The following is a 7,644-nucleotide window of genomic DNA, read 5'->3' on the forward strand; positions in this document are numbered from 1 at the left end:
GCACCTGTAAAATGGGAATGAATTGAAACCAGAATTATTCATATCGTTTTTAACCTACCCGTGTTGATTTAATGAAAATTGAATTGTCAGTTGTCATTGTAGATATTGTAGATAATTTGCTTTACATTTAATGAATGTATGATGGGGGTTTGTGGATATTCATGTTCATATCAAAGTTTTCTTGTTTAAAATATGGGTGTGTATGAATGTTTATGTAGAGTCCACAAACGAAAGCTGAAGCATTTGTGTATTTTGCCTTAATACTAAATAGACATGTTTATCTTACCTGCAGGTCAGCGTTTGAATATGTCATAAAATACTGCCTGTCTCCCATGGCAAGAAATACATTTCTGAGAAGGCTAATAAATCCCTTATACCCCACCAAGAAGTAAACAGACAGCAGAATATCTAGCAAAATAAATGCTTTATACCACTGCCTGGAATAAAAACGCTGCAAATATTTTACCAGTCATAAAAGCTGAATTACACAACACAAGGAAACTTCACTTCAATGGATGGCTGTTTAGATTCAATTTCAATCTGTCTAAATTGTTCTATTATAGAAGATTGAAACTTGTCTAGAAGATTTATTTGTTAAAGCAGTAACAAAATGGATAGTGGTGATTTTACACATGCCCTTGTGATATTGCTTATACTGTCTGAAATTGAAACTTAGTCCATATAGCATGCATAATGTGAAGTACTGTAACTGAAGCAATGCCACATGCTCCTATCAAGAAAACATAACAATCAAATTATTGTAATTATTATATTTATTATATTTTCCATCAGGCAACAATAAGTACAGCACATTTGTTGAAGCATCATGATCCATAACCATTCTGATGTATTTCCAAAACATCAAATTCATCAAAAGAAAAATTATAATCAAATGGAATCAAACCAGTCATGGTGGGGTTAGTGTATAATGTAGTTTCCTTGAAGCAACTTAGCTGCAACAATGAAGTAAACATAAATTGAGAGTATTAGACAATAAGTGAGTTCTTTCGGATGCTACAAACAGCTAAATCCCACCAAACCCGTCTTGATCGGAAAAAGAGTCTAAGGAAAATGAAGTCTTAGAAGATTCCTCTTTGGTAAATAAAAACTTACGAGTGGTGGGCAGAACATGGATTATGACCAGACCGATTCTGGGATTCAATACCATAAAAGTGGCGCACAGATATTTCTGTGGTACTTTAGGACCTACTATTTCACAAAAATCCACAAAGCATATGTAGTTGTTCAACCTATAGTAATTCTATAGTTCATCATAAGCTTACAAAATGTCAAAGCCCCACAAACACTTTGAGGATCGGGACCCAGCATTCCAGAAGTCGGTGAGCATATAATGAATACTACAACTTTAAATAATATCCATATCAGTAGTTGCCATCCATGCATAGAGCAACATTTTAATGTTGATTCTTTCACACCGTAATCAAGCTAACAATAACAGTATAAGTATCTATATCAAAACATTGCTCTATGCAATAAACAAGAAGTTGCTGTCCAGAAAGTTGTATATTTCTCTCTATTCACTGCCATATCAGTGGATCATGGATATTCTGTGTTGCCTCATCAATCCACAGGCCCTCGTGTCTTTGCAAAGATTAAAGATTTTTTTTTTAAATTAATTTTGAGATGACCCCCAACTTAAAATGTTACACAGTACTATACATTATGACAAGGCCGGACACTTCGGTGTACCCTACCCACCTGCTTTGCCGATCGCTACGCTACCATCGCATGTAGTCGATTAAAACTTAATGTAAACATAATCATGGATGATTGGCCTATCGATCACCACTCATAACACCATTTGTGTCAAGATCGTTAGTTGAGGGTCAAAATCGGGTTTCAATCGACCAGCAGTAATGACAATAAAGAATTGGCCAATCATCCATGATTATGTTTACATTAAGTTTTAATCGACTACATGTGATAGTAGCGTAGCAATCGGTAAAGCAGGTGGGTGGGGTACACCGAAGTGTCCGGCCTTGTCATAATGTATTGTTCTGTGAAGCATTTCGAGTCGGGGGTCATCTCAACTGTTATATGTTTTTTTAACATCTTTAATCCTCGCAAAGACACGAGGGCCTGTGCATCAATCCACCATTTTCTTCTATACAGAGACAGGGAATGCATTGCAAACAGAAAAATTTCATTCACTGCATCAAAACACCATTTTTCAGAATGTAATGTCAATTGTGGTTTGGAATATATTTCACAGAATAACCATTATCTGTTTTTCTGGAATACAAAAATCATTTCTTAATAAAATCCCACCCCTGACCAATAATACTATTCAGGTCATGGCCTGATATCAAACAATAGTCACATGAGGAAGGCATGACATATTATGTACATATGACCTGTGGAGTTATCTGTTTGTGTTTCTTAGAGTTCGTGACACAATTTTAATTTAACCAACAGTTTACCAAGTGAGTTTTGAAGATGAAAATAAGACATGTATTAAGATTTCATGTCTAGATACAGCTATTTTATATCACAACATCGTTCTCAATACTGTATACTTTTTATAGTAACAGATTTTTCAGCAAAAGTCTTAACTGAACAAAATAAGTTTACAGTTTAACCATACGAAAGAACATTCTCTTCACACCAGTAACTAAGACACAACTAGCAATGATCACAAATAATTCAATAAAAATAATAATAATAAAACAATAAATCTGTTAAAGATACATAATTAATTAAACAAACACAGGCAAGTGAAAACAGACTGAATACAGTGCATAATGTTGCTTCCAAGGAAAAGGAAATGACACAAAAACAGTTTTCAGGAAAGCATCATTTTCCAAAATGGTCCTTTTCCACATGGACACATGCAATAAACACAATTCAAGCAACCAGTCATTCAAGATGATAACACCCAATACCAAGCACAAACCAGGATGTATACACCTGGAAACATGTTAAGCAACACTTCTTGTACATTTTCATGACTAACACTACCATTGATTTCATTTTGTGAAATATGTAAAGCACCACATCTGCAGTAATACACAAAACACTGATGATGACAGTCGTAAGTACCTGCTGCTCAGTCCTATTGTATGATCTCGAAGTAGAAAAACACAAAGATGGTTACACACTGTTTGTCCAAGATTAGCGTAGAACTAAATGACAAGTTGTTTTTCACCTAAAATTGTTCAGCAATGTGCTGTGGACCAGTTTTCTATGACCAGTGGGCTGCACCTTTACTAAGTACAGGGATGAGAATGGGTACGAGTCCAAAAAAGAGGAAAATGAGCCCAAGGGTCTTTCTTCTCGAGAGTTAGACGATTCACAAGAATGACCCCAGCTCAATCAAATCCATGGAATTCCACAGATCAGCGGAAAATTCTCATCCCTGTAAATAGGGCAGTCCAATATCTATTGACTTACAACAAATGTCACTGAATTATTAATTTCAGTTACTTTCAAAATACCATTTTGTCAGTCATGATCTTTTTCAGTCAAAACATTAAGGAAATATGATTCAAATGACTCATCATCATGGCCAAGAGTAGGCAGTGCTTAACATTTTGCTAGATGTATATATTACACAATGCTGACATTGTTCAAACAGCCCACTACCATCCTATCACAAATCACACATACCACACCATTATTACTTCTGGATAAACATGCTCTCATCAGAAAAAAAGAAAGACACACCCTTGTTCCCAATAAATGCTTTCTTTTCTACATTCTAATTTCATAGTTTACATGCCTTTCACTGAGGATTTTGGTTCAAAGTATCATGAACACTGATATTCGATCTATTCTAGTACATTCTAATTTGTAGGGTATTAACTTAATACATATTTTGTCTATATCTTATACTACATGCAGCAACAATATATTAATGTATTATGGAAGTTTCATTCAAATTGATGAAAGAGACTATCTCTTTATTAGAGCTGTGACGATATATCGTAGTATCAATAATCATGATACTTTTTCTGACAATAAATATATCGATACTTTTTTTCGTATCGTGATATGTATCGTTGACCTTAAAATTATTAATTTTCACCAGAAATTGGCGGTTATGTCAAACTTGACACTGTTACTTGCTATCAAAATATACATTTTGAAAGAAAATAACTAAAGATAGCATATCGTGATATGCATCGAATCGAATCGTATCGTTCCAAGATATCGCAATACGTATCGTATCGTGATATTTCTGTATCGTCACACCTCTACTCTTTATATTTTTTCATGTTTTCCAAAAAATGTGTTTAAGACAGATGTTCAGAGGCAGAAATAACAGTAGTTAGTATCTATTTTTTTTTTTAAATTCCATATAATATCACATTTCAACAAGCACTTGCAGACAACTTACTTCCACGCTCATCATGGTGATCCAATGTAAATATATAAAATATTTTACTTATAACCATTAAGGAAAATAGGCACTGGATTGAGGAACAGCCAATCACATTCTCATGAAGTTGGTTTTCAGTCACTAAGAAACTTAAATATCCTTCTCGCATGGCATGACTGTGAATCAAATCATTTTATATTGTCTAAATTTTAGAATGAAGAGATCTAACTGGTTTACATGATTCTGATTAAGAACTACATATCTCACCTGAGATGGATATATATTTCCGAGCAGGATAATATATTCTTTATACCATGGCACGAAGAAAACAGACTGCATGTGCATTTCTCTTGCAGCCTGTCATGAAATAAAATACTGCATCTAGTTCAGAATTAGAAGGAATACAAGTCATGAGACAAAGCTCAAGTTAACCTTTGCTCAATCAAACAGCTGGGTTTTTTTCAAACCATTAACCATGAAAAGATTGAAACAAATCAGCAAAGTTTGCAACGGTATCCCTCAGGGTAGGCATGGTTTACGTGATTTTATGTATCCCTCTAGTTAATAACTTGTACTTGTACAACTAAAAGTTAATTGTTATTTGAAACCAGCAGCATTCAAATTTTGCATAGGCAAGTTCTAACTCACTGTGAGTTGGACCAAGTCTTACACTGTTGCTTATGTATCTCTAAACATGATGATTAAAACATGGACCCCAGTACTTTCAATATACTTTGTAGTTACCCTACAACAGAAATCCCCGTTGAATGATAAACAGAAAACAATCCAAGGGCCCGTTTCACAAAGCACTCTTAGTGCTTATGAGATCGTAACTCCCATCCTTTAACATAGGCTTACGATTATCATACAGCTACCATTGCTCTGTGGAACATGGACCAGGAACATAGTTTGGCAGTAAAGTGGGTAGACAGCACTAGCGTTTTAAGCTTGCACGCAAGTGGCAGTCATTAAAGAGGACACACACAAGGCAGCTTCGCACTCTCAAACTTACATGTTTCAGAACGTGCTCTCTTGTCAGATTCTTCCTCATACACAAACACTGTATAAACATTCAAAACACAAGTCAACATGATTATTAATCTTTTGTTTTAAATATCTTATAAGAAAGAAAAATACATCACTTTTGCTGAATTTGGCTGAAGATTGAAAAATCTGGCTACTTTCATACACAATAATTCTGGACTACTATTCTGATTACTGATTCGGGGATGTATTTAGGATTAGAACCAAGTGGCATTTGCAAATCGGTAAATCGGGGAAATATACCATTCAACTTTGTTGTCAACTTTGTGATCTGTTATCATCTGCCAATTGTGATAATTCAGGGAGTGAGTGAGTTTAGTTTTATGCAGCTTTTAGCAATATTCCACAATATCCTGGTGGGGGACACCATAAATGGGCTTCACACTTAGTACCAATGTGGGGAATTGAACCCACGTCTTTGGTGTGACAAGCGACCACTTCAACCACTTTGCTACCCCATAATTCAGAGAAACTGGGCATTTAAATGTAGCAGACCTTGGGTCAAATATCAGCCTCAGATTATGTCTAGATAAATCCCTGTGACTGGATATCAGCATCAGAGGCACTAACTTTATCATGTTTATATGGTATTTATGGTGTATTTAGGATATACGAGGGGGTATAAAAGTTCCAATTATCACCAAGAGGTTATTGAGCAATCAGGATAAAATTTTGACTGTAACATCAGTGATCCTTATCTAGTTAATGGACCAAGAACTATCTTCTTCACTACATTCAGTCATGTGCGAGTTGATCCTACACACCAGTAACCACAAGTATGGACAAGATTGAAGCGCGCAGTGTAATTAAGTTCTTGCACTTGAAGGGCTGCACTGCACGACAAATTCACGATGAGATGAAATCTGTTTATGGTCATGATAGCCCATCCTATGACACTGTTGTGACATCGAAAAGGAATTTCCAAACTGGTCACATGTCCCTCACAGGTGAGCCAAGAAGTGAACACCCCTCACTTACTGATGATTTGGACACCGGGAAAAAAAGTCGAGGCGCTGGTTCAGGAAGATCGCCGTGCAACAATACAAATGGCTATGCATGAGACCGACTTGAGCTATGGCAGTGCATGGAACATCATTCATAACCAACTGCACATGTCCAAAGTGTCCAGCACGTTTGGTTCCTCGCTTACTGACTCATCTTCAAAGACAGACTCGACGGGACATGTTACAACAGGCACTGGAGCTTCTGGAGCAGGGTGAAGAGGATTTCTTCAGATGTCTTGTACCCATGGACGAATGTTGGGTCTATTTGTATGATCCTGAGACAAGAGAGATGAGTAAAGAGTGGAAACATGCCACGTCACCCCTCCGAAAAAGGCCAAGGTGCATGAAATCAGGGGACTTCTATTCAGCCGGTCTGCACAAGGTCAAAAAAACGGTGGCAGAAATGTGTAACTCGGGATGGTGACTACGTAGAGAAATCATAAGGACAAGAAAGCGAAATAAAGTTTGTACCCTGAATAATTATGTCTTGGTGATAATTAGAACTTTTTGATATCCCCTCGTACATGCCAATAGCAAACAATATTAATATAATTAGTTAAGGCCTGACCAATAATTTAGTAGGTTTCAGTTAGTGAGTGAATTGAGTGCAATGCTGCTTGAAGCAGTAGATATCGTGCTTTCAGCTGAAAGCAGGAGGAAAGCAGAAAAGTGATAATCTTGAGATTCCAAGGATCATATTCACCACAAAAAGATAACAGAAACACTGATCAGAGGATCTTGGCATGACCAAGGGACACAACTCTATATAGTGAATACCAGCACATCCGGTAACTGTATAACCTGTGACCTGTTTAATCTGTTTAAGGACAGGAGACTACTGGTATTGGAAGGGTCTGGAAATACTGTATTCTACAAAATAATCGGAAAACAAACATCAAAGTTCATACCTTAGTGTTCACAGCACAGATTTGTTGACAGATCATATCAGTGTAGACAGGGTTCTAAATTGCCTAGTAACCACTATTATAAACAAGGTTAGCTTTATCAATGTTTGATTTAAGTTTGTTCCCTTCTAATCAATCTCTGATAAAAAAATTTTAAATGGTTTATGGTTTAAATAAATTCCTACTTTGTTAAATTCAATAACTCAGCCCGCTTAATATGGTGTTGTTCAACACAATCCAGCTGCATTCACACTTGTACACAGAGGTACAGATAAGCTGCATATCTGCGTAAATTACGCAAATATTTATGTGAAAACTCAATTCCTATTAAGTCTATTGCGTACAAGTACGT

Source organism: Haliotis rubra, unplaced genomic scaffold (genome assembly GCF_003918875.1).
Source record: "Haliotis rubra isolate DU_JTF1 unplaced genomic scaffold, ASM391887v1 Scf41, whole genome shotgun sequence".
NCBI lineage: Eukaryota > Metazoa > Mollusca > Gastropoda > Lepetellida > Haliotidae > Haliotis > Haliotis rubra.